Source organism: Dermacentor variabilis, chromosome 2 (genome assembly GCF_050947875.1).
Source record: "Dermacentor variabilis isolate Ectoservices chromosome 2, ASM5094787v1, whole genome shotgun sequence".
Classification (NCBI taxonomy): domain Eukaryota; kingdom Metazoa; phylum Arthropoda; class Arachnida; order Ixodida; family Ixodidae; genus Dermacentor; species Dermacentor variabilis.
The window spans coordinates 96,867,518-96,893,976 of record NC_134569.1 but is presented as its reverse complement, the minus strand read 5'-3'; positions in this window follow the sequence as shown (position 1 = coordinate 96,893,976).

Here is a 26,459-nt window from a genome sequence, read left to right as displayed (position 1 = left end):
TCCTCACACGTCTGTCCCACGAATTTTTCTTGTAATTCGTTCTTTAAGCGGACCTGTAACACAAAGCTTCCCATTTCGTGCTCTCGCTGTAGCCCGGGACACGTGTGAAATAATAGTTGCAGATGAATTTTGTGAGCTTATTTCGAGATCTGCTTTTTCATCCCAATGTGCAGAATTTGATATTTCAGTAGAGTTGGCTAAGCGAAAAATTACTGCTTGCTACTGGGCCCAACATCCTCAATTAGATCACACTTTCACATTAAGCGAGCTCCAATGTGCAATTGCATCATGTCGCCAAAAGTCCGCTGCTGGGCCGGATGGCATTACGTACAATATGCTAAGAAACCTCGGACCGACAGGTACAAATGCGCTCTTAGACATCTATAATAACTTATGGATAGAGGAAACTGTACCTGACTCTTGGAAAGTCGCTCGGATCATACCAATTTTAAAACCTGGTAAGACGCCCTTGTGCCTTGAATCCTTCCGCGCCATTAGTTTGACAAGTTGTTTATGCAAAGTAATGGAGAAAATGATTGACGCGCGACTTCAATGGTGGTGTAATGAGACGAATGTGTTGTCCAACTACTTAGTAGGTTTTAGAAAACATAGATGCACAATGAATGCAATATTAGATATAGTAACCTGTGTGGAGCACGAGCGTGCATGTGGAAACATGACTATAGCAGTATTCCTAGACATCAAGAGGGCATTTGACACTGTTAGTCACGTTCATGTTTTGCTAAGCATGTTGGAACTTGGTCTGTCTGGCAGGTCCTTGCGATGGATTTCTGAATTTCTATCAGGTCGCAAAATATTTGTTCAGACGGGTGAAGGAAAGAGTGCTGAACATCTTGTCAAACAGGGAGTACCACAGGGAAGCGTACTCAGCCCCTTCCTTTTTAACTGCGTCATGGCTGATTTAACACGAAGACTGCCATCACAGTTAAAGTTTTCTCTGTATGCAGATGATGTGTGTATTTGGACATCTGGATCTAATGCTCAACTACTCCAGATGGCATTGCAAGACGGCATAAATATCATCAACCAATTTTTGAGGGAAAGAGGAATGGTACTATCACACGCAAAGACTGCTGTATTGCCCTTCACTCGGAGGCAGTTAAAAAATTTCACTCTTAATCTGGAAGGACACCCTCTAATGATTGTCACACAGCATCGATTTCTTGGCATAATACTTGATAGGCAGCTATCCTGGGCACCCCACTTAAAAAAACTCGAAAACGAGGTCAATGCCACAGTGACTGTACTTCGCAGACTTGCAGGCACATCATGGGGCGGATCAGTATCGTCCATGCTGACTGTTTACAATGCATTAATACGACAAAAAATTGCATATTCCGCGCCCATCTTACACGGACTTTCCCACACGTCAGAAGAGAGACTTCAAAGACTTTTAGCTAGAGGACTACGCCTATGTCTAGGAGTTCCACGAGCGACTTCGAGTTCTCTTGTAATAGCTGAGGCTCGCCAATCACCATTTCCAGTTATGCGAACTACAGAAACATGCCGGCATTATTTCCGTCTTCAAACCCAGCATAAAAACCACCCATTGGCTCTAGACATAATGAAACGAGATAGAAGTTATGTTCATATAGAAATTCAAAGAAATCTTCACATATTGCCAGGAAATGAATTTTGGAACTCAGACATCGAATATCCTCCATGGCTGCTTACAGTTCCAAAAATCGAATTGTCAGTAGAAGGAATATTCAGCAAAAGAGACATGTTCATTCAAGCTGCTCAACAACTCGCACTATACCAGATATATATGCGGTATTCAGGATACACACACGTCTATACAGACGGCTCCAGTACAGCAACCTCTTCCACTTCATCATTCATTATACCGCACCTCAACAAACAAGAATCATTTAAGTTATCCCGTGCGACTTCGTCCACAACGGCTGAACTGTTCGCAATCCTATGTGCGGTAAAATTTATATTGTCAGTAACAGAAGCGCAAAAATGGGTAATTTTCAGCGATTCACAGGCGGCTCTAACATCACTCTGCAGCACAAAGGGGAAAGCATTCAGCGACAGTATAATTTATGAAACACTTAAAAACCTCACAAAGGCAAGCGAAGCGAAACATGCAATAGCACTCCAGTGGATACCAGGGCATTGCAACATTCCTGGCAACACAGCAGCCGATGAAGCAGCACGACAAGCGCACCTGAAAGATGATACGGCTCCGCTCCCAATATCAAAAAATGAATTACGCTGCATTATAAGGACAACGTCTGTCAACATGTCTAGAAACACTTGGTTTGACCAGAACTCTAAGAGCTCTGACTTATATCATATTGATCCATTTATTGAATTCAAATTTTCATTGTCATTAGATAGAACTATGGAAACGCTTATTCATCGATTACGGCTAGGCACTGCCTACACAAAGCATTTCTTACACAGAATTGGCCGAGCGGAAACCCCCGAATGTGATTGTGGATTTGTAGATGAAGATATATATCACCTCCTTCTAGATTGCCCACATCACGACACACCAAGATGCCGACTTAAATCAGCGCTAAGTAAATTAGACCGCAGACCTTTCAGTTTAAGGAAACTTTTGGGCCCTTGGCCAACAACGGCCTTGCAGAAGAGCGCTTTAAAAGCACTAAAGACTTTTTTTAAAGACAGTGGCATCGTTGGACGTTATTAGTGCTTTCATTGTTCTGTTCATTTGAATGTCACTCTATATATCCAACTGTTTGGGAATTATGTTATGTTGACTGCTTTGTTGTGACTGTATGTGCTAATATTTTAACACGATGTATATACCACCCGCTCACTACACAACGTGTTATTAGGAGACAGTATCGTTTGTACTTTTGAGACTTTCGGCTACATAAGTGTGAAGACATTTGCCATGTATATTGTATGTACCCGCTGACCCGCTGACTAGAAAATGTGCTATTAGGCGACAGTATCGTTTGTACTATTGAGACTTTCGACTACATAGGTGTGGAGACATAGTGTGCTAAGTGTTATTAGGCGACAGTGTTATTAGGCGACAGTATCGTTTGTACTTTTGAGACTTTCGACTACGTAGATGTGGGGCCATAGGTGTGCTTGTGTGAAAAGACTATTTGATATGTAACCGTGCACCCTGAATGATGTATGACAGAACCACCCAAGACATAAGGAGTAGCCGGCGCCTTAAATTGCGCGCCAACATCTCCTTATATCATATGAATAAAAAAAAAAAAAAAAAAAGTTTTCCCCGACAGCACGCTCATAAAAGGTACGCATGCAGCCTTCCAAGAAGGCTGCTAGCTCACGATTAGTAACTGAAAAATCGGCCGTATAATATCTGATGGATTTTGGTTCCCTGGGGGCGTTTAACGGCTGCTTTAATTGAAAAGTTAATAACACAGTGGTCGGTCAGTCCCGGTAAAAAAAAAAAAAAAACTACCGAATGCACGAGATCAGGAGCTGTTAGATTAGATCAAGTACGTTAGCGCTGGACGAAGTAGTTCTCACTGGAGTAGTAACTAATGGAGTGAGGTTGAAATCACAGCATAACTTCCCGAAGGCCGGACCAATCAATGTTTGGGGAAATTAAAGTCACCTAAAATAAAACGGGTGCGTGAGGAAACCTAACGATAATAGCATCACGAAAGTCAGAAGAAAAATTATGCCCAGCCTTAAGCGGCCGATAGCGAAGGCAAAAAATTATATCGCAGTGGTTAATGCGCACACATGCGCAAAACATTGATAAAGGTGACTCAGTGGGAACATGATACCAGACAATGTTATCGAAAACATTTCAGAACGCCTCCCCCTGATCTAGAGTCAGGATCAAAGCGGTAAACTTGAACACCTTTTTACACTCAAATATTTCGATATCACGCACTTTGGACGATAACCATGCCTACTTCACCCCCCCCCCCCCGTAAGGGCGACGACATCAGTACTGTCAATTAGATCAGAAAGGTGATCACGCTTGTTAACAACACTGCGAGCATAGGAAAAAAAGAAAATTAATATTCCTAGATAAACTATTTGGCCTAGATGATATATCTACAACAAACGAGTGTTGCTTGAAGCAGGTGTGAACACGTCATGGCTCTGCGCAACAGCTGAAACACTGTTGGAAGGTATATGACACACGCTATCGGGTGACGCGTCATACACGTCGCATTTGTTCTTCAAAAACAACCTATTGCGGTGAATTGAATATGGTTCTCCGGCGTTGTTTGCAAATTCCAGCAGCCTTTGGCGGGATGTGCGTGCAGCAAGGCGGAAACCTTCATTAATACTAATACCGGTTTGTTTTAATTCCTTGCGTGCTGAGAAAGATGGCCTCTTTGACCTTAGCGCTTAAACAGTTCACAAAATTTGGGCGGCATTTATTTGGCACGTATTTACCCAACCTATCCGAACGAACAATTGCTACTGTATGTTTGGGGTGGACGATAGAAGCTCACGTACACCCCTTTCTGCATCAGCCCATGACTCGGACGATTTGTCAGAAAAACTGTGAAAAATCTGATTCTCGCACCGTGACCTGTCTTTAAAGTCATCTAATCGACTAGAAAGGGTAGCTGTTTCAGCGCGCACGACAGTGGATATTGTAGAGGCAAGGTCGTCCTCCGTAACTCTTTGAATTGACTCGAACTTCCCTTCGGCTGCTGTTAGTCTGGCATTTATGTCATTCGATTCTTTCTGTAGAATTTCTGTAGAGTTATAAGCCGGCGAGTTCGAATCAAATGTGTAATTGGGAGATTCCGCTAGCGTTATTGTGTCCGCAATTTCGTGAATCCTAAAGAGCCCGAGTAAGTGTAAGCCCGTGAATCTAAAAGGGCTGTCTGAGTCTGATCCTGGCGAATGAGTGAGTGTGAGGGAACATGGCTTGATCTGGTATTCGTCGGTCAGAGTCCGAGAGAGTTCGGCTGAGTAAAATTTTGGTAAGCCTGAGTCTGAGTGAGCCCGATCGTGCGAGTGACAAAAAGGGAAGTTTACAGTTTGCAGGAGGGTAAAGTTCCGATCAGTGTTCTGGGCAAGTAGTGAAGTGTATCAGAATTTATATTATTTCATGAAGGAAAAAACAAGATAACATGGGATTCCGGCCACAGAAGCGCGATTTGTCGAAAAACTCCAGCCGCGCGTACGTAATTTTAGAGCGTGAATAGTACATCTGCCGTGACTGTCATTTGCACAGCAAACGCTGCATATCATACAGGAAATCCTAATAGCGATTAGTTCTTGCCCTTGTGCAAGAAAAAATGTCCTTCAGTGTTGGTGCTATTATTAATTCCCTAAGGCCGAGTATGCATCGTTAATTTGGTGATTTCCAGTCCTATACTTGGAAGCAAAATAGCATTATTATGATCGGTAACAACGCTGAGTCACAGAAACTAGGCATGCCGTATCATTACGCTTAGTCCTCGGCTGTAAATTCTCGAGGTGGAAACAGCCAAATTATTTTAGCCAATTCATTAACTTATCCTTGAAACACTGCGGGTACAACATGGAGAAATTAGATTTGCGGTCACATCCTCTGCGGCAATTTTCCAAGTGGCAGCCACGGAACCTAACAAGGGAGACACCTTTGGGTTGTGTAATGCCTGTATTTCCATGCGTTGAGATCCTCTAACGATCGAGTTCGGGGAGATCAGATTGCGAAATCTTTAAGCAACGGATCCGAAGTTCGCGCGTACAGCCCATGGTTTTAGCGTCCGCCGTCGTCTGCCCCTATGGCCGCGGTGATGCTTCAACAGTGCAGCGCACAGCGACTGTGGCCCCGCTGTACAATTTCTCTTCCGAAAAGAGAACCACCGCCACCAGCCAGACAGGGGTACAAATCGGTCGGACTGCGGTGGCACCAGTACTCGAAGCCACTGCCCTCCGCATGCGAGACAGATGTTCTACTACGAGGTCGTTTAGGTGTGGTTCGCCGTAGTACGAGGGGCTTTTCGTAATGCTTTCCTGATCCAATTATTGTACGGAAATAACTTAAAAGATAGCGCTTACTCTCGGTCGCAGCACATTCGCTTTAAAGAAATGAACTTGATGCTAGCAATTTAGAAATCGTAGAGAGCAGATTGTGTCACTTTATTTTTAAGAAATTTTTAAATGAAGATATGGCGATTTTCGCTCTATATATTATCTCTTTTTATCGCAGGTATCCTCAAAAATTTGGAGCTGGCGTTACGCATTCCATAAAGCAACAACTTGTTTTCACAATATTTGTGATATAATACGCACCTGTATATTTAGCTCTGACGTCATCCCAGACTGTAGTTGAAGCTGTGACGCAACGGGGCTTAATTCATGCTTCATTTTATTCGTAGATTAGATGCAATGATGCGATGATAAAAACAATACTTTCTTGCACCGCGGCCTATGATGATGCTGACAATACATACAAATAATGTGTTGCTTAAATTACAAATACATACAAATGAACGATCATTTGCTTCCTCCTAGAATGGAACACATGGGAGGCCCGTCATCTCGTGAAGATATATCCGGATATACCTTTGAACATAAGCCTCCTAGGCTATTACAAGTATTGTAATAAAAAGTAGGTGGTCACTGTTGAAGAAACTACAGCCAATTGTGGTTATAATATTAGTGTTCAACATGACAGTTATTTAACATGATTAAGATAACTATCCTTTTCGAAAGTTTAGCTTGAGCCTGAGGCATCCCTTGTTTGTATACTATTGATGTTCAAGGCTGGTCTTCATTGTGAAATGGGGCTTTTGTCCAAAATTTACTCTTTGCATTTTATACGCGCTATTCTCCGCTGTACTTTAGGGCTCTCAACAGGATATGTGCCCTTAACGCAGAGAGGCTAGACAGGACACAAAGTATGCATGCCAACGATCGATCAAAGTTAGGGCCACTTTCTCATGCTGGGTTTTATTAGGTAATCCATCACCATTATTTTCAACACTCATTAAGGGACAGAACAAAGTGGCATGTACATGCTCTACAAGTTGACAAAACAAAATTTAAAGAATGAAAAGTCCTAGAATGTGGAAGGTAGTACAGTATAAACAAACAATAATAAGAGCATATTGTGTGGCAGCTCTCCTAGACCAGAGCCCGTGCGATCCCGAAGCCCGTATTATAAAACCAATATTGCAGCGGAAATCATTCTTCCCCATTGTATTACGACAAACTGAAGTGTCCTAAAGAAAGCCCCCGACCTTCTAATTTAGCCAATGGAGGGTGAGATGTCATGGTGCCAACCTCGTGCTGCGCTGTTCCCAGTAGCTTCGTCTTTCTTGTGCATGGTTTTGTGCATCAACTCTACTACCGTGGGCTGCTTGATAGATAATTAATACGAGGATGTGTACAGGGGTACAAAATCATTAAGTGACGTCTGCAGAACGACGAGCTTATTTCACTGTTATCTTCATGCTCGAACTGTGTGAGTTAAAAACATGTAGCACGTACGTCAGATCTCGTTTTCCGCACTTAAATGCTGAACACGTTAAAGAACGGAAAGTGACACACACAATGCTCCCTCCCGAAGGAGACCGCACAGGGAATATGCAAGTGAAAGTTGCAAATCCTAAACAGCAGCGAATAATGACATGGTGCAGCACTCCTCAACGCGAGTTCGAAAATTCTCAATTACAACATGAAACCCATCTTTATTTCTTCCCCATGAAAAGGACAAACGCCTTTACCCCCATCGACCAAACAGACACGCATTTAGATTAAACTAAATGGATGTCATCCATCACGCTTGAAAATCAAGCAATATGCTTTGAATCTGGGAGCGATATTGGGAGGAGGTATGCTAGTCGGCCACACTAACCGACGGGAAGGCAGAACACGCATACTCGCGTGGAATAGAATGGGGGGAGGGGGGAGGCAACCAGTACATAGAAAGCCACGGCGCGTTGCAGTTGCGCAAACGATGCCGAGAGCAGATTGTCTGGTTGTGGGCGCAGTTTCTTCGAAATTACAACTAACAAAATTTCGTGCCAGATCGGTCGCGTTTTTCTGCCGTCGTACGGGGATGTATTCATACGGTGACCGCGTGACATGATAGAGAACCTGGCAAACGGCCCTCAAGGCACCCTTTGAGACCTTTATTGCTGCATATCGTTCACAACCGTCCCCATCAATATTGTAGTGTTTTCGCGCCCTCAGTGCTACTGGACAAGGATAGATGAGCTCAACAATATGGCGTCGAAGAGTCGAAACGTCCGAAATCTCTCACGCCTGTGATGCGGCAACACTCGGCGGTTCTCCATCAGGCGACCCTGGAGCTGACGCATTCGACATTGTTCGGCGTCAGTCATGATGCGCCGAACGCCAAGGTAAAGTTTGTTCTCTGTGCTGGCGCAACGTGGGTCTCGTAGTTCATTCTACTTCAGCTGTCAGCGTCGAGAGCGACGCACATCGGAGCGTAAGCAAGCTTTTCGAGAGGCTGAAGTCTTCAAGGGCGATATATGCTATGGGGGTGGGAGGGGAGGGGAATTCTGCACAAGTCCGCGTAGTGGAGTGTCCATTTCAGCCGCCGCTGGTTGCTTGGAGCTCTACCAGCAAGAATGGGATCGGCTGTGGGCGTCCGCCACCTTGTGACTATTACCCAAGCATAGCAAATCAACATTTCAGCAGCAATCGAAATGGACGGTCCACTAGGTGGACTTTTGCAGAATGCCCGCCTCAGCTTTCTTTATTCTTTATTTCTAAGTCACCGTGCTTCAACTGTATAAATCATTACTAGCAGAAAATAATAGTTGTAAATTGCTTTTTCTTTCAATTATATTTATGAGCTGCATTCGCGACGTAGGTGTACGTGCCAAGTACGCTACAAACTATTTTCTTTTCTTTTTGGGCAAGTTTTCTTTCCAAAACATGGCCATGACGACCATAATTATTATTCCAATAAAAACGCCAACGACCGCTAATAAGATCTTGTTTTCTCGACTACTTAAAGAACAGGAATGTGGTTTTCAAGCCTTCCCTTCTACTTTACCATTTATGGTCTTGAATAATTTGTTCTAAAGAGCTCATAAGCTTTACTGTACATGCCAATATAACCCACGTTAATCTCAAACCTCAATTCGTTAAAATCTAGCATGTTTTATTACTTTCTATAGACTTATAACGAGTGGCATATATAGCTGATGTCTTGCCTCCTTGCCCGTGACGTTTAGCCGGTAATTCAAAGTTTCCTGAAATGCCTGTGAGACAGTTTTTTATTCATGTCTGCATATACTGCGCCTTCGTTGCCTATTGTCTGCGTGAATACTCGTATGTAAAATATATCAAACAGCTTCTTGTGATATCTAAAGGTCACATGGGAAGAATCTGCCAGGAAGGGGGTGATAAAAGAAGAGATGAAAGGCGGAGTTGTTAACCAGAGTAACTGTCCGGGTGGCTGCTCTGCACTGGGGAGTGTGGGAGAAGAAATGGTGGAAAAGACGATAAAAGAAGGAGATAGTGCGAAAAAAAATTTGTCTGCACAAGCGCGACGGAGGCCAGCGACAACGACTACTGTTTTTCATTCAGTCCCTCGGATAGGCGTCGGCTGTTACCAGCATCCAAAAATACTGTTTACCGTAAGGGTTGTCAAGGCTGTCGAGTATGACGCTGATATATTAAGGCTCTAAGGCACATCCTTACATTGAATCTCTCAGTTAAAAAAGTTGGCTGCTTCTGAATAACGATATCAGCTGGCACAAAAAAGTTATTGTATTGCCATATCGTAAAAAGAAGAAAATAAAGTACATTCAAAACAACAGTTCAGAAGTTTTGGATGCGGTGGCCTCAGGTGGCGGCTCGAAGTCTTTGGACTCGGGCTGGGCATCTTCGGCTTGCCGGACGGCCCGGGTTGTCATAAACTTTTGTGCGCCTTCAGTGACTTGCATCGATATTCCCAGCACGTCTTTTGTACCCTTTTTTTTTCTTCGAGATCGATACGCTCTAAAGCCTCTGTTTGCGACCTTTATGCGCTTATAATCGCAAGTAATATATTCAATCTCAGGCACTGTATTTGTCCAGCAAATATGCAACAATCCTGCACTCCAGCTATCCAATCTTCACTTTTTTTTACAGAGAAGCTGTATACGGCTAAGATGTAGCGATGGCGTAAAGGTAGAACATCCGCCTCGCATGCAAAAGGACCGTGGTTCAAATCCCGGTGCCACGCAATTTCCCACCGGATTTTTTAAAAAAATCAGCGTGTTCATAAGATTGCAAAAACAGGCCTGGAGTGTGGCCTGATCCCAGTGACCGAACCATGCAGTAACGCACTCCCTCACCAGAGCAAGATTGGCCACCCTGGTGCAGTACTTGGCCACAACCTCCTATATGAATACAACAATCAAACCCCGGCCCTAAGTACCCAGCAGCTGCGAAGCAACTGATCACGGCAGTGGTCAGACCCGTGACGCAGCAGAGGGCGCTAAGAATATCTGGATCCGGGCAGGCCGCCATTAGGATCTCAACCTGGCAACGTTTAATGCTAGAACATTATCCAGTGAGGCGAGTTTAGCAGTGCTATTTGAGGAATTAGCGGACATTAAATGGGATATACTAGGGCTCAGTGAGGTTAGGAGGAGAAATGAAGCATATACAGGGCTAAAACGCGGGCATGTCCTGTGCTACCGGGGCTTAGCGGGGAGACGAGAACTAGGAGTCGGATATCTGATTAATAAGGATATAGCTGGTAACATACCAGAATTCAATAGCATTAACGAGCGGTTGGCAGGTCTTGCTGTGAAACTTAATGAGAGGTACAAATTGAAGGTCGTACACGTATATGCGCCTGCATCCAGTCATGATGACCAGCAAGTCGAAAGCTTCTCTGAGACGTGGAATCGGCGATGGGTAAAGTTAAACCAAAATACACTACACTGATGGGCGGCTTCAATGCCGGGGTAGGCAAGAAGCAAGCTGGAGACAAGTCAGTTCTTGTCAGTGGCATAGGTTCTAAAAATATCAGGTGAGACTTATTAGTAGAGTTTGCAGAACGGAATAATTTGCGGACAATGAATACCTTCTTCCGCAAGCGAAATAAGCGAAAGTGGACGTGGAGGAGCCCGAATGGCGAGACTAGAAATGAAATAGACTTCATACTCTGTGCTAACCCCGCCATTATACAAAATGTGGACGTACTCGGCAAGGTGCGCTGCAGTGACCATAGGACGGTACGATCTCGAATTAGCCTAGACTTGATCAGGGAACGGAAAAAAACTGGTATATAAGAAGCCGAATTAGCCGCAAGAGAGGAAATAGAAAAATGCCGGATCAAGCATTCGGCATTTCTCAGGCATTCGGCTTTAACCAGGAAGAAGACCTTAATGTCGAAGCAATGAACGACAATCTTATGGGCATCATTAAAGAGTGTGCAATAGAAGTCGGTGATAACTTCGTTAGACAGGATACCGGTAAGCTATCACAGGAGACGAAAGATCTGATTAAGAAACGCCAATGTATGAAAGCTTCTAACCAGTGGCGTATGAATATACGTCTGAAGACAACCCTCTTTCCGCCGGCTTCAGAGACCTGGACTGGTAAGAATTGGGGATAAGAGTTAATGGAGAATACCTTAGTAACTTGCGATTCGCTGATGATATTGACCTTGCTTAGTAACTCAGGGGACCAATTGCAATGCGTGCTCACTGACCTGGCAAGGGAAAGCAGATGGGTGAGTCTAAAAATTAATCAGCAGAAAACTAAAGTAATGTTTAACAGTCTCGGAGGAGAACAGCAGTTTACGATAGGTAGCGAGGCACTGGAAGTGGTAAGGGAATACATCTACTTAGGGCAGGTAGTGACCGCGCATCCGGATCATGAGACTGAAATAATCAGAAGAATAAGAATGGGCTGCGGTGTGTTTTGCAGGCATTCTCAGATCATGAACAGCAGGTTGCCATTATCCCTCAAGACAAAAGTGTATAACAGCTGTGTCTTACCAGTACTCACGTATGGGCAGAAACCTGGAGGCTTACGAAAAAGGTTCTACTAAATTGAGGACGACACAACGAGCTATGGAAAAAAGAATGATGGATGTAACGTTAAGAGGGATGAGAAAGCAGACTGGGTGAGGGAACAAACGCGAGTTAATGACATCTTAGTTGAAATAAAGAAAAAGAAATAGGGGGCATGGGCAGGGCATGCAATGAGGAGGGAAGATAACCGATAGTCATTAAGGGTTACGGTCTGGATTCCAAGAGAAGGGAAGCTTAGCAGGGGGCGGCACAAAGTTAGGTGGGCGGATGAGATTAAGAAGTTTGTAGGGACAACATGGCCACAATTAGTACATGACCGAGGAGTTGGAGAAGTATGGGAGAGGCCTTTGCCCTGCAGTGGGCGTAGCCAGGCTGCTGCTGATGATGATAATGATGATGATTATTATTATGTATGCAGATGATGATGATATGGCTAGCCAATTCGTCCGTCCGTTTGTATGTCGCCTGTAGGCCGAAAACTCATCCGGCGCAATCCCATGCGCATGCGCGCAAAAAAAATAAAGTGAGGGAAAGAGAGGCGTGCGATCGGCTGCGCAAGTAGTGACGCAGTTGCTCTCCGTCGCAGCCGAGCGCACGCGCAACAGTTTCTCTCCAGCTCTGAAATGGGTAGGCCACGCGTCATACGTATTCCACACGAACAGGCAGCTTTCGATCAGCAGCGCCGCGAGCCGAACCGGGAACGAGCTCGTCTACGCCGTTCCGATGTTGCAGCCCAGTAAAAGAACAGGCTCGTGCATCCGAGCACAAGCACCAACTGCGTACCGAGGATCCGGCAGCCTATCAGGCCGTCGCTTAATGAGCCGTTGGTATTAACCCAGTGATAAACACCAGCGCCGCAAGTTTCAGCTTCGCTGGTTAACCTTATGTACGGAGTGCTTCGGCAGTAATTTTTTAGGTCATTCGTTTAGTGCTCACCCAACTTTATACTTGTGGATAGAGGTATCATTACCAAGGACGAAAACAGCCAAAAATTCAACTTATTATCTGGGGCAGCCGTGCAGCCTAAGTTTTGGCGCGCGGACTGCCCTGTTGAGACAAGATGAAAATCCAAATCCTTCAGACGCAAACATGCTACCAACAAATCCCATGTATCGTATTAAGTCAGTGTCGCTTGCATCAACTGAATGTTTTAAGTATCTAGGGCTCTTCCTGACGCTGCCACTATCATCAACCAGTCATATTTGAATCATCTGCTCCGATCCATAGCGCACACTAGGCTGCTTACGCCTTGTGGGGAAAACAGCATCTGTCGAAAGAAAGAAACTAGCATATCTGACGTACGTTCGACCCAAGCTCCAATACGCAGCACCCGTGTGGCATCCTACGCAAGGCTATCTTTATGCGGACTTAGAAGCATACAATACCGCGTGGCATGGTTTAGGTGACCACACCATTCTTGGCAAGTCAGTGTTTATTTTTACTTGAGTACCCTAAGGACCCGTTAGAGCATTACACAGAGGAAGGGGGTGGGGGAGGGTTCAAAAAGGTCAAGCGTAAGTGCTACGGGGACAATGTGATTAATACAAGAATGCATTACATACAATGACAAAATTATCTAAACGTCGAACAGAAACAAATTAAAAAAGAAAAAAGAACGGAGTTTGTAAAGTACTTGGTAGCATGAAAAACGCAAATGAACTCAAAACGCGCAGATAACTAGTCTCCATCAGAACACGAGTTTTACAATACAATCGAATCAAATAGGTACACAGCCTACTAAAATACATATGCGATGAAACTAAAAAATCTTAAACTATATTATGCAGATGAAAACACCGCTAAAGTAAATATTCAAGCATATGTGGGTTATGACGGGTTGATACACTCTAAGAATGTTAGCAGTGATGAGTGAATTGATGATGATTCCGTTAGAGAGATATTGTTTGAAAGAGTTCCATTCGGCAATGTATAAAACTAGAGCCGAATTTCGATAAGCGTTAAACCTGGCAAATATAGTTTTTACTTTACGAGCATATGGTCTGTGCGCTTCTGGATGTGAGGAACGGGAACAACACGGGCTCGAGTGAATCGAATGTTGCGTGGTAAAGACTATGGAAGAACGACAACCATGTTAATTTTTTGCGCTTGCCAGGAGAAGGGAGATTGAGTAATTTCTTTATGGCGGACACGTTTTGATATCTAGAGTAAGAAGATAAGATGAACCGCGCAGTTTTATATTGAAGTGATTCGGCTATATTCGGGGAGATGAGAGTTATGCGGGTGCCAAATTACGGGTGCATGCTGTAAAGAGGGCGTGATAAGAGAACTGTGTGCGTGAAGTCTGGTATTTGTGTTCACAAGGGGTAAGCGCCGTTTAAGTTAACCAAGTTTTTTACATGTTTTTGTCGTAATCTGCTAAATGTGGGCATTCCAGCTTAAATTGGAGGTAAGCAGAACACCCACGTACTTGATGAAAGATGCGCCATTGATAGTAGTAGCGCGTATATTATACTGGTCAGAAGTAGGTAGGTCGAGTAATAGAGGCGAATTTTTTATGTTTAGATCTGGCTATGTTGATTTCCATCTGCCATGTGTGACACTATGCAGTTAGTTTTGTTAAATCAGACTACAGCAGAGAGACGTGGGCAGGGCAGATTACTTCATTATATAAGACACAGTCATCTGCGAAGAGACGTATTTTAAGGTAACATTAGTTGCGATGTCACTGATGTAAATTAAGAATGGCAGTCAACCAAGGACGGACCAATGAGGAACTGCCGAAGTGGTGTGAGTGTGGTTTAAAAATTACTTGTTTAAATTGATTATTTGAAGTCTATTCGTTAGGAACTCCCGAGTCCATCACGTCGTACTATAGTCGCGCTGTAAATTTATGCCTTTGAGCTTTTTCCGAGTACGAGGTACCCGGTCGAAAGCTGTAAAAACATCAAAGATTACATCTGTATAAGGGGACATCGCACTAGCGCGTAAAAAAGGATACGGACAGGAACATAAAAAGAAGACACTCCGAACGCTATACGAATATACAAATAACCACCAACTAACACAGTTTTCTGCCTTAAATTACATCTGTGCACAGCAATTTGTGCAAGGAGATGTGAATAATGGTTGCAAGTTCACATAGTTGCGTCTGAAACGAGTTATTTTGACCAAAGTCATGTTGGGTATTGAGGAGCACGCTATTTTCGCTATGACAGGCTATAATGTGAGTGTACAGAATGTGTTCTAGTAACTTGCAAGAGATAAATGTCAGTGGTATAGGTCTGTAACTATAAGCGTCTGTTGTGTAACCAGATTTAAATACCGGTATTTCTAATACTTATTTCCAATCATCCGGCAGGCATTCCGTATCTAGACAGTGCTCAAATATTAGGGATAACAAGGAAGAGGAGTAGTGCGAGGTTAATTTTAAAAGTGTGTCACTTATATCGTCTGGGCCTGGGCTGGTTTTTTGAGGAAGCCTGTGAATTGCATGAGGGGCACCACGTTCCGATATGATGATGGCTGAAAAAGGGCAATCGAATAGATGGCTGTTCAAGTATATGAATGTTATCAAGTGGTCGTTCGTTAACGAAAACTTCAGATAAGCACTTGCTAAATTGCTCTGCGTTATCTCTTGAGTTAAGCACGGCTCCGTTTTCGGAAATTAGTATGGAAACTGTGTGACTCGGTTTTGGTTTAACTATTTGCCAAAACCTTTTCCGGGTCAGTTTTTATCATATAGGGAAGGGTGCAATTAAAAAAACTTGTCTTTAGCTTAGACAATTGCAGTTTCTGTAAATATGACACGCTATGGTTTTGTATTTTGCCAGTATTCTGGAGAATTTGTGCTAAAAAGCGTTTGAACGCTCTTTTTTTTTCTTGTTTATGCACTGACTTACTTCGCGATTAAACCATCGATCATTCTGCCTTGAGCGGATGGTGATTTTTGACATACAAGCAGCTTTAAGTTTGAGTTTATCGCGAAACAAGCACCAGTTATTATTTACTGTTCTTATTTGAAAAGTGTTTCAAAAGTCGGGTGTAAATGAGGCTAACATACCAACCATTGTGCCGGTGTCGGCAGAATTCATTTTGTTTTTCACTCTATCTTGCTCGGCAGGTTTAAATGCAAAAGAACGCTGCCCCTCCTTATGGCCAATTATTGGTTCTGGCACATGAGTCGCAGCGAAGCCTCGACGATTTTTGAAAGAATGTCTAGTACGTGGTCACCCCATGTTGGTTCACGCACGGCTTGAATTACTTGATGAAAGTGAAATGTTTGTAGAACATGAACACATTCTGATTGCTTGCTATTTGTCTTCAAGGAAGACGTTTACCACTCTATACCTGGGTAAAGTCGCCCCCTAACATCAATATGTATTTTGTTAACTATACTGGAGTTACCACCATCAAACTCAATCTCGCCCTATCACCACTCAAGTCACGTAGAATACTCTTTCGTGTATGCCTTCTTCACTCATGTTATTACCCAACAATCACGACACGTGCTCCTAAGCTCTTACCTGAGAACATATTCCTATTTATCTCGCAGTCAACCCATAACGTGCTTTTAAAGGTGGAACACTAGCAATGGACAGCTCATTATTTACTTACACTATTTCAGTGTGGAATTCAATCTCTAACATCATTGCACCTTGCAAGGACCGCTCAAAGTTACGCAACATGCTCAGGATCCATCTGCTTATTAATACGGAAACGCCTTATTAACACGAAAACGCCAAAACAAAACTGTTTGCTTGGCGGAGTTATAACTGTATTTCTATACATCGTAGTGTTATATATATATATATATATATTCCTCAGCTGTAATCTACATGCCCCCCACCCCCCTATGTAAAGCCTACGAGCCTTTAAGCTCGAATAGATAAAATTAAATGAATTTTTATATTGTACCACTACATCTTCAGTCTCTTTACACGGTGAAGAAAATCTCGGTCTTTACCCGTTCTTCGTCACATTTATACTCGGTATTTAAGCACATTAAGTGTGACCGTCAAATGTCCCTCCAAATGCATCTGAGGTTTCAAATGTGGCTGTGTTACACATATAGGTCTGCTTTCCACCCTTGTATCCCACAGCGCGCTACGAGTTTAAGCAACCAGGAATGATGTCGTCCCGCCGCCTTCAATTTGCTAATTGTGGGGAAAGGAGAGGAAGTCGATAAAGGACATGTTCGGCCGCCGTCCTTTTACGGAACAGACCAACGGCAAATGCTAGACGTGATCTGCATAAAAGGGCAGTTAATTTGCACGCTGTACGCTGAATTTGAACTACCAAGAGCTTCCTTCCTAGCAGCTAAGATATGCCACGCTGCAATGATGTTTTATCCTCCTTCTCATCGCACTCTTGGAATGACTTGAGGGGATTCCCTTTCCTTTACATCTCCTTGGTATCGATCCTGTCACTTACGCCGCAGTTTCCGCAATGTCAGATAGCACTGAAGGCGTTATTTTTATCAGCGTTCTTTCAAAATATGCTCAGCTGAAGATATTAAATACGCTCAGTCTGAAATTTGATTTAAATAAATCTGTGACTGCGTTTTCCTTTTATTTTTGAGGACAGAACGAAATAAAAAAGAACACGAAAGGAACATAACGAGGCTAGGATGTCAACTCTTCCTTCAAGCAATGGCAATTATCAAATGTCACCAATTTGAGTGTTAGAAACGCAAAACTACACGCAAAGTCGGCCAGAGAAAATTCTATGAACAATGTGCAGTACATAAGAGATGAGTATGAATGACAAACCGAGCCACTCGTCTTTGGGCCTTGCTCTCTTATCGGTTGAATATCAGGTGACATTTAGCGGAAACGCTTTCTTTCGCATGCGGCTAGTGGGGAGGGGGGGACGAGGTGGGGAGGGGGAAGCGCCCGTTGCCTCGATGTAGGCACGCAGCGTGGCACAACAACACCCCCGCCGCCAGACAATGCATCCAGAAGTTCAGCTGTCCGACGCAGCTCGGACGACTGGATGCACTAGATGAGTGACGTCGTTGATCGATTGGACGAACAGGCTTTTCGCCGGTGGTCTTCCCTGCTGCTCGGCCTCGTGCGAAGGTCCACTGGAACGACCAAGAATCAAAAACGCCAGACAACTCCGGCCAAAGCAAGCACCCTCCCCCCCAATGCGCTTCAAACCGCCAAACCAAACTCAATGAGCAAAGCATTTTCTGAAGCCTGGCAACGCTAAACGAAAGAAAAAAAAAGAAAAGAAAAAGTATCCGAACAACACGAGATACGTATCTGAGCGAAAATTCGAGATACGGACCTTTCCTTAATTGTCACCGCGTGACAGAGCTAATCAAATCATAATTGTCTCCTAAGCAATTCTTGGCTGTAATTCGGGCAGGTTGATAAAGACCAAGGTTGCCGAAGATTACTTAATTTGGCCCCCGAAAGCCATGACGTATAGGCTGAGCGCTGCTAATCTGTGCGCTTGCGCACCACTTCGCGAAAATACGGAATGACATCCAACAACGCTATGCGCTAACCGAAGTAATCCTCCGCTTAGTACTGTCTAAATGCACACGGCAAAACGAGTACCACATTTTGAAAGCGCAAAGCGTTTCTAATCAAACTAAGAAAGAAATAGTGAAACTCACGCGAACGACATAAAAACAAACGTGAATCTAAATTCTACACTGACACCTACAACTAAAGCATAGGATACATAAATCAAATCACAATCAAATGTAAGCATCCAGATTCTTCCTAGCCTACATATGCGTAAATACAATAAACAAATGGAAACACTCACGCTTTCTACTAAACACTCATGTTTTAGCAGGAAAATGATCAACAAATTAGAAAATAACTGTATCTCGCGAACAGAAAGGACCAGAGCAGAAAACAATGCGCTCTTCTTGACATCTTGTACGCTTTCATATACGCTCAACAGGCGACCAAAGATTATCGCAAAGAAGACGAAAAAAGGAATACTAAAATTACAGGTAACATAAGGGCTTTCAAAGTGGCATGTATAGCTCGGTGTGCGCAAGGACATCCTTTCAGGTGCGCTCGAGTGGGTCGACCATTGTGAGTCTGCGCACTGTCCAATCGCGAGACAATAACAAAACTGAGTTGCCCGACGCACCTGCGACGCTGTCCATTTGTTCGCTAGCCGGTCGCCTTTCTTCCCCATAGGAAGGGAGCGGCCTTTGAAGCAGACTTTCGAGCATACCTGACGCGTTGCTACGTTTCTCTGCCTACAAAGTCTTGACACCCCTGAGAATAGGCGGCATTCGCGGCGTCTGAATTTCTGCGAACGTCTTTCTCTCCCGACGTGCGTCATGCCTATTCTCGATTTGGACAACCGGCTAAGCTTCAGATTTATCCCAATCGGGTTTTTCTTATTGTCTTGGTGGTTGGCGCGCTTGACCCGGCTGGTGCTGCCGCCCGAGTCGGGACTTTCTCGGCTTGCGCCTTCGTCGTTTTCCCCCGGCGCGGCTGGCAAAGTTTTCAGTATCGGCACTCGTACTCCCAGGTACGCTGCCGTCTCGTCGCAACGATAGCGGTCCGGGCGGCAAAACGAAGCTATGCTCGTGATCGTAGCTAGATGGCTGTACGTCTGACAATCTTGACTGTATCCGACGCCATCTGAGCAAGCCGGCTCGTCCTGCGGTCTCTCCTCGACAGGCTCAGCCTTGCCGCTATCATCTCGGCCGTCGCAGTCGGCCTGATTTACAGCATCAAAATGCCCCAACAAAGCCATCTTTTCGTCGCCGTTGTCGCGATCCTCCTCAAGCGCGTGTCCCAAAACACACTCAAGATTACAATGGAGCAACACGACCACCCGCTCGGGCCAGATGTCTCGGCTAACACGTTCTTCTTCACAAGCTTTTTGGAAGTCCGCAAGAAAAGTAACAAGTCTCTCGCCTGCCTTGAAATTGTGGAGATGGCATCACGCTTTGCGCCATTCCAATCCTTAAATTTCTCGACCGCTCTCTCGCCATGCCTTTTGCTCAGTACTTTCGTGCTCCTTTCCCTCTACCTAACGCCTCTCATGACTGTGGCGTTCCTTTGTCTCCAGCTTTCGCTCAACAATCATCTCCCAAGTCTCGTCAACTTCCTCGGCCGTCACATCTTCTGCCTGCATCACGTCGAGAATAGCTTCCCTTGTTTTGCCGAGCCGGTGCAAATACCCAGCTCCTCGCAAATTTGAATGAGGTCCTCAACTTAGAAATTCTACATCGCTATCTAGTTCCTTGTGTTGCTGGCCCAATAAATTTACCCTTCCATCAAAATAAAACCACTGTTTAAAGAAAGTACCATTCTAAATTTACTGTCTACCAAAAAATAAAACTCTCCTAACATCTACCTGTGTTAGAGAGGTCTGGCGACATGAAAGCAAACGTCAGGCACTCACCCAACCAAAGTGGTTGACACGGGCCGGTCTCGTAGCTGCCATCGGGCAGTGTAGCAGGCGTCTCCGGGCCTCGTATCTCGCAGCTTGCCATCCGCTGTTGAGATACTTCGTCAACGCCATAGATGTCATCTACTATTGTGACTCGGGGTATGCCCTAGATACCTTTGGGTGTCGCGTCGTTGGCAGGACGAGGCAGGGCCGGTGCAGACGTCAAACACGTCGCTTCCCTCTTTCGCAGAAAAAGAAGCCCAAGTTGCATAAAACCGGTCTCCACTAAAGCCCCTCCATACACGTTTCCGCCGACCAGGTTAAGTACCGCCAACCTGCCCTCCTCCTCCACGCTCCTCTCCCACTCTGCCCCTTAGCTTCCGGCGTCAAGCGGAACTTACGTAGCTGCAGCTTCCTGTTCCGAGTGGAAGTGACACTTTGTTTTTAGCGTTGTTTGTTTAACTTTGTTTTTTAGCGGCGGTGGCGCGTAGATGCAGGGGCTTTAGTCTCCACGGCAAGAGTCAACAGTTCTGTGGCATTCTGAAGGCTGCCAGTGGATTCGTCGTGGTGCTCTGTCCCACCGGACTCCTCAGTTCGACCCACGGTAAGGATTCGACAGTTTCCTCGAATTTTGCAGGTTGTCGCTAACGCCAACCACTTCAATAGAACGAGAGGGGGGAGGGGCAGGGGGGAGCGCCCGTTGCCTTGATGAAGTCAGGCAGTGCGGCGCAATGATGTTTACGTCACGAGTCCCACCTACATTTCTTTTTCTATTGGTTGCGTTGCTGTGTACGACACTTCCGATGGGGGTTTTGAATGATCTGCATTGGATCAGTTGATAACTGACCCAATTAGGTCACATGTCATAATCGGTCATATTTCATGCAGTGCGTAAGCCGTGGATATCTGCATGCGTATAATAGGGATTCTCCGGCACGAAGCGTGACTCCCTAGATAGGAAGAGCACATGGGCTTTCGTTTGAAATTTCAGCTCCTTTCGCGCAACAGGCTGATACTTTGAACACACAATCGTTAGTGCGTGATCTACGCACTGTGCTTCTCTGATGTCAATGCCCAAACATTGATAGGTCCCTTTTCAGTACCTCCTTTTCATTACTGCAACCAATAAAAGGTAAGGTAACCAATAAAAGATGAGGTCGTACCCGTTTGCACCAAATAAAAAAAAATTGATGGTCATCATAATTGTGCACGACTAAACAGATCATCTCTCAGTTGCTAACTCAATAACACTGCGGTAAGCTGCCTGCTACCCCCGGAGTTAGGGGAGGGGTTTACGCAGCGCGGGCCCTATATTTAAGGTAATCTGCGGTGCGTCCAGTCTAAGAGCGCCTATAGGACTGGTGAGTTCGCGTGCCCTGTGTTCTCACCGCTTAGTTGACGTTAAGCGAGAGGAAGCACGAAGGTCGATTCGCTCGCTGCTGCTGCCGCTCTTCCTCACGCCAGCGTTTTGACAGGCAGTGTCCACGCTCGTAGAGGGAGATGTATTCGTGTTTGCCAGTGCGCGCGTGACACCATGCTTCTCAGTTTAGTTATTTGAGCGAATGTTCACTTGTTCATACGGACGATATCTTCACTTCGTAAACAGCCCCACCTTTCTGGAGAAACTGCGATTTATTTGCTTAAGACCCGTCATATGCGAACAGAATATGCCAATTCTCATTAAGCTCTCAGTTACCAACCGCTGCAATAAAGAGCAACGACTGCGGCGGGCAAACGACGACCCCGCCTCTTCAAATAAGAACCGAGTGAGTGCTTTTTGTCTACCCAGACTCAGCCCTTCGTCAAGGACTTATCCCTCATCCCGCGCCGCCACAAAGAGTCCATGCAGACAGCCACCACAGACGAGAAATCCTCTCTCGCTACACGCACACAGGTACGTCAATCAAATCACAATTAGTGAGAGCTCAGGCGCGTGCCACTCGCTAAGCTACGGGATCCGCTCTGCGCCTGATCTCCCCTCACTGGGCTGTGTCCTCACACGGCACGAGACTGCAACTTTCCTCATTTCCGGCAGGAACAACTGCGTGCTATCTCGCATTTACTTTTTTGTTCTTCTTACATTCTTCTTCCCGTCAATCCGCAGTAAATACAGTCGCTCGATTTGTCGGATCAACGCTGGAAGGAAGTCCACACTTACACGTTCATCTGGTCAGGTAAAGAATAGTATGTGTAAGTGTAGGAACGCGTTCGGATTAGGTGGATAAGGCTTAGATGAGAAAGCGACAGGAGAAGGCTGTTTTCTGGCGAGACATTCTTCCAAGGAGTTCGCGACACTCACTCGTTGCGAAGAGCAACGCGAGCCGCGATATACACTCTAGGATGTGCATACGGCAGCCTGAGAGGGTGTGTAAAGTAAGATACGAAACAAACCCGAGAATGCACTCGTCTTGCTTCGTATACATTGGCATATTTTCTTTCGTTACTTGCCGCAGAATAAAACAAGTGCATCGCGATGCATGTGAATTTCCGAGAGGTGGTGTGGACTTCCTTAGCACATCGCTTCGGGACCGTGGAATTTTCTTTTGTTGCTTTTTTTCTGTTTAATTTGTTGGGCTAAGCCTCCCATCATGCCATATTTCTTATGCGTGGCATCCTTGGGCTTACCGAAGCTTACCCGTGGTAATTTTCTGCTCCGTTCCATTCGTCTTTCGGTTTCGTGTCGCAAAGGACCTGTATCGCCGTATAGGCTTAAATAGCTGAATTTCTGGGAATACACAAACTTCGGCACGCTTACCGCCCCCTACTTGTGTGCGCACGAACCCCCGACGCGACATTTTGACAGCCAGCACAGGAGTAGTGGTTAATACACATATTTGCCTAAACTTCGTCCTTCGTGCTTCAAATGGCTTCTTAATTTTGCAAATTCTTCATTTTAAACAAAAGGCTCGTTTATAAATAATTAAGCACCATCAAAGTGGTCCGACGGCAGGATTCAAATCCGTGACTTCTTGTACAGAAGCCTGATATTGAAACCATAATGCCACAGACACACGCATCGACGAGCGGCATAAAACACCCTTTTTTCACGCGGTCCAGTGAGAGCGTTGGTGATGCTTGGCGCGTTTGGATCTGGCCTTAGCGAGGCGCAGCTAGAACGCAAAGGAGAGCTTGAGAGGACACTGAGCACCCGCATAACGCAAGCATCCAGAGAATTGCGTCTGCAACAACATGGAGAAAACGCGCAAAACAAATGCGAAGGTGTCGACGGGTTAATTACGGGCTAAGAAAAAGCATTGCAGCAACGTTTTTTTTTTATTTATGAAACACGAGATTGACAGTAAAAATGAGAACTAGGGAAATCGCCATAGTGTGCGTGAAGTTCTTCAGAGTTGCTTATATTTAACATATGGCTGTTTACGCCTCAAGGCGCAGTATAGGCTTTATGAGTAATTACTACACAGAATGCTACAGATTATAGCTATACGAAAATTGCGCAGTGGGGAGTTTCTTCCCTAATTCTTTCTGATGTATTCGTTCTTTATTTTTCTATACTAACAATGTAAATTCGTGATATTCCCCGGATCAACACGAGCTCCCCGCGTGTGCTGTTTCTTTTCTTTTTTTTAATTACGCGGTGAAACCTCCTAAATAACCATGCGCTGTGAGGGACTCCGCAGTGGAAGCTCTCTATTTTTTCGCTTACCTAGAGTTATTTGACGTCAACCTAGATCTAACTATACGAGCGTTTTCTCATCTAGGCTGTGATTAGAGTTTAGGCTGATTAATCAAGCTTTCCACGCTTTTTAGTTATCTTCATCGACGTCTCTTCGGCCAACTAGTGGCAATTTTTCATTATGTAGCCCAAGGGAACAGCCACAATAAAAACACAGACACACGTCGCAGGCGCATGTAAAGTGTCTGTGTGTCTTGTTTGGGGTTGTCCTTTTCCGCTACGTTGTCATTAGGCAACCAACAATTAGCCCAACATCATGTCCTACAAGCTCACTTTAATGGCGGATAACTCGCAAGAATTTCAGTCAAAACGCTTCCTCGTTAAGCTCCGCGAAAATAAAAGGTATGCACGTGACGTAAAATATTATACCATATTTTCTTTGCACGTTTCGCTAAACTGATACAAAAAAAGACCGCCAGATTTCCGCTAAATCTTGCCACCATTTCGCTAATGTCGATAAAACTGTCAAGTTATTCTTAAATAACGTAGGCGTTTTAGAACACTAACCTAATTACTTGACGTAATTCATCTAGTAATTTCCTCGTATACCTATCAGATTTGTGCAGGTTACAGAAAAAAATTACCGATTACAATTACTTCATTCAGAAATGCAATTGGTTACTGTGAGTGATTACTGCCCGACGAGAATGACTGAGGAATTATTCAAAAGTAATGGATATCGTTTGCTTTACTTTCGCTCGAACTTTTTATAAGGTTTCACACATACATTCAGAACGAGCTGACCTGGCACATTCACAGCGTCTACTGCAGGCCTTCCCACATTGCTTATCTTAACTGAGAATGGCTTTTGAAAAATTGAATTGGTTACCATACCTTGTTTTTGCCGTGGGTACATCAGCGGAGACAAAGAAAACCTGTTCGATGTTTGTTGTTAACAGGGCGACGGAAATTACGTGATGCTTATATAGGTCCACGGCTGGTCTGAAGCGCGCGTATTCCAGACGCGCTCTCCAGACTGGCCGTGAAAGGCGAAACAGTACGATTCTGCTGTTTCATGCACCGGAAAGCTCCATGTAGTATTTATTTGTTCAACACGCGTGAGAAACGGAAGCGTCGCGTTTGTATTCGCTTACCTGTAAAACGTACACGCTTTCTTGGGTGCGGTTTACGCATTTTCAAGGCGTCTCTCACGCTCGATTTAATCGTGTGATTGTTTAGACAAATATCTGGTCTCACATTCACAACTACGCCGTGAAGCTTGTACATTAAAGCGAAGCTGTTTATGCGTACCCCGTGCCGTCGTTGTCGCCGGACTTCGCTAAAAAGGGGCCACGTGACCTAGCGGGAGAGCAAAATAAGAGCTCCACAGGGGGAAAGAGGCTGAAAGGACTCTTTTACCCCTGTGAGAATGATATCTTATAGTCGAATCGTATACGGTTGTCACAAGGTGCATTTTCGGTGATACAGCCAGATCAGCATAGAATCTATCGACGATTGATTCCACCCTGCCACGAAAGAAACATATGTTATGCTGGCGGTTTGCGGCCAACGAGCAGTGCCGAGCGAATGAAACGCGATATAGGAGCGCGTGGCTGCCGCCGCTTCTTACTGGCGCAAAAAGTGCCGGCAGCCACGACAATCGTCAATGAAATCCAACCAATCGTCAAAACGATTGCAGCGCCCGCATCTCCAGTGGTGGGAGTTGTGCTCATTATGCAGAGTTTTGGCTTAGTGGTTCCGCACGTCGCATCCCAGCTACAACTATGTGAAAACCACGAGTAGTGCGTACTCCTGAGTAAGAAGCTGCCTACCGCGAGCGTCAGCGTGAAAAAGGGGCGGAGCAACTTGCACGCAAAAAATAAGCATGGCAACACGCAGACAGAAACCTCACGCGCAAAAACAAACAAAAAACAGACACTAAGAGAACCGTAAATAAAAGCATTCCTAAAAATGCTCACCATGCGAAGCACGCAAAAGCGAAAATGAGGTGAAAGAATGGTGAAACAAAAGATTGACAATATAGACTGCTTGCGAAGTTTGCCTTGCGGGGTATTGAGCCCTATTCTCTTTAACCCTATAGCTACGGTAGGACTTGCTGAAATATTACCCAAGACGATTCACCTATCAATGTACACAGATACCATATGTCTTTGGTGTTCTGCAGTGAGTCGTCAAGTGCGCGCAAGAATTCAGTGGGCAGCCACCCTAACCTGTTCGTATCTCCGCAAACAACGCCTTAGAGTGTTCATGGAAAAATCCACCTTAATCGTGTTTACGCGCAAACCCATGACACCGTACCCTGTTTCTCTGGATGGTCAGGCTATCAAATACCAGAAGTCTCGCCGCTTTTTAGGTGTGATCATTGACAGGGACCTTTCGTATAGCCCCCACTGCATCTACCTGAAGCGAAGACTAATTTCGATTGCACATATACTGAGGTTCCTGTGGGGAAAAAACTAGGGCACGTTCGGTACGGTCCATGCTGCAGCTGTACAGAGCACTGTTTCTGGGTTTTCACGGTA